The 2,568-nt window shown below is 57.9% G+C and overlaps 1 protein-coding gene across 1 annotated transcript in view; it reads right to left on the bottom strand.

Moving 5' to 3' along the window:
* PAX7 (paired box 7) overlaps positions 1-2,568 on the bottom strand; it is a 143,682-nt gene that overhangs the window by 88,090 nt on the left and 53,024 nt on the right. The gene's annotated exons all lie outside the window — the stretch shown is intronic.

Here is a 2,568-nt window from a genome sequence, read left to right as displayed (position 1 = left end):
GGGCCCCAAGAACTGGCTCTGTTTCTTTCTGCCTTCTTCCCCTGGCCTTCTGTTGAATGAGGCGCTGCCCACAGGAGCCGCTTATTTCCCTTAAACAAGGAAGGATGCTATTCATTTGCACTGGGCTGAGCACTTGTCCCCATTCTACCCACCGCAAATATGGTGATTACTTAGAGATTTACAGCCTCTATTATTTTTCAAGTCATAAGAGAGTGGCCTCCAGATTGAAAGCAGCCTTGGGGGAGAAGAGAAGGTAGAAGCGATTGGAGGGTAATACTTATCCAGCCTCCCACTTTGCTCTGCACTTTATGTGATTATATTGTTGACTCTTCCCAAAGCACTGTGAAGCTGTCATTCATGGGACCATTTTGCAGATGGGGACACTGAGGCTCTCAGGGCCCCTCACTCAAAGTTACCCAGGTCTTTCAGGCTGGGGATGGGACTTTTCCTCCTTCATCCGCCCTCTGTGTCCCCCTCCCCCTCTCAGACACCTCCTCTAGAGCATCTCAGAGGAGTGACCTCTGCCCACAGGACATCACTTATCCCAGACCCGCAGGTGGCCACAGCTGGGATGACTTTTGGAGACCTTTGGACTCAACTCCCAGGGGTCACAGAGGAGGAAGGGAAGGCCCGAGAGACAGAACGCGTGTCCAAGTCACACAGCACTTAGCGACAGATAGAGCCTGCCTCCACGGCTGTAACTTTTCCCCTTTCTCCACCACCCCCACCCAAGAAAGCCCCCGACTCCCAGCAGCAGGGAAGTAGGTCTAGCATCCCATGCCCCCCCCACCCCCCTTGTGGGCCGCCGCCCGGGCAGCTGACCCAGCAGAGGCTCAGCAGACGAAGCCCTCCGCGAGGCCTGGCTTCCCCTCGCCGAAGCTGGGGTTTTGTTGTGGGGTTTTGTGCGTCCTGTTTTGTTCGGTCTCCCCGCCCCTTCCCGCGCGGGGGCCAACCCCCTCCCTTCCCCCCCACCTCCCGCCCCTGTCCCCTCCCCCTCCGGGGCTCCCAGCGAGCCCGCTCTTGACTTCATCCACTAAGTCAATAGCCCGGGCGCGGGCGGACCCGCTCCCCCCCTCCTCCCGCCCCGCGCCGCCCCCCGGTTTTCTTCTCGGGATAATGGGGGCTCTTTGTGGCCTAATCAGCCTCCTGAGGGGCCGGGAGGCCGGGAGCGCTTCCCCCGCGGCCGTCGGTGAAAATGAAAGCGGGATTAGGCCGGGGCCTCGGCCCACAGCATAGTAAAGCGCCACCAGGCATTCGCCCCTTCAAAGCCCCTTTCGGGGGTTTGGTTACTTTATTTCTAAAGTTGTTTGTATTTCTAAAGTGGCCATTGAGGCGCGAGCGGGGGCCGCGCCGAGAGGGCGGCGGGGAGGGGGGCGGCCAGGGGGAGGAGGAGAAACTCTCGGAGCCTCCCGCCCCCTCCTCAGCCCCTCTGACCAGTTTCTAAAGCGCTTTTCGCGGCCCTACTTCCTCCTGCTCCGGGGCGGGAGGAGGGGCCCTCATCCCCACTAATCAGATAGGGAAACTGAGGCTCCGGCACTGGAAGTCGCTGACTTAAGGCTCCACATCAGAAAATGGGTTCACGGGATTCGAACCCACTAAGCAGTCGGGAGGGGAAGAGGGTTTTTCTTTTTTTAAAAGGAGGAGACGCAAAGGAGGCATTTACAGCGGTAATCGCCCAGGTCGCCCAGCTAAGCGCACCAGCTAAGCTTCTTGGACGTCGCCTGCGCAGGCCATGGAAGGGAAAGTCCTAAACCGAACACAATTTGGCCCCCGGTGGGGGTGGGGAGGGAAATTCAGCCTTATTTATTAAAGAACGTCCCAGAGCCTCTTTTCTCAGGTTCACTCCCAGCACCTCCAATAAACCCCAGAAATGCCGGCGCAATAATTCAGAATCTTCCCCATCGCCAAAGATGACAGGGCGCGGGCAGAATTTTGAATTTGGGTATTTGCAGGCAGTTGGGGGGAGGAGAATGGAAGAAGGGGTATCGACCCGGGCGGGGCATGAAGCAGAGGAAAGGGGTTTCTGCTAGCTGCGCCCTCGTCCCACACACATGCATTGGAATTTCCTTTCATTATCGGGCTTTCTGACCCGCGGAAGAGTGAATCCAAGCTCAAGAAGTTCAGGCCAGAAGGAAAACTGCAAGCAAGCATGGGGAGCGCAGGGGTGGGGGGGCTCGGTGCACATCTGGGGGAGAGCAGCGAGACGTGCGCGGCCTCTGCACCAGCGGCGTTCGCTGCGTCCGTGGTTACGAGAGCGCGCGGGAGACGGGGCGCTTCTGCAGTCTTCCACGGGGAACGAGAGGGTTCCAGAAAGTTCCTAAGGACCTCCTCTTGACCCCTAACAACCCCGAGGTTGTCTGTCTGGAGACCGACTCGAGCTCTAATCTGATTTCGGTGTCTATGCCGCCCCGATAAATACGGTGCAGACTTCTAGGCCAAGTTTCCAAGGAACTGGAGACCTCGATCCCAGACCCACGATCTCCACGCAAAAGTATACACTACGCACTACAAAAATATCCATACACCCTACAAAACTTCGCGCGAATGTTGCCTTCTTTCCACCTTCCG

Source organism: Pteropus vampyrus, unplaced genomic scaffold (assembly GCF_000151845.1).
Source record: "Pteropus vampyrus isolate Shadow unplaced genomic scaffold, Pvam_2.0 Scaffold374, whole genome shotgun sequence".
In the NCBI taxonomy this organism is placed as follows: Eukaryota; Metazoa; Chordata; class Mammalia; order Chiroptera; family Pteropodidae; genus Pteropus; species Pteropus vampyrus.
This window is presented reverse-complemented; position numbering and strand designations above follow the sequence as displayed.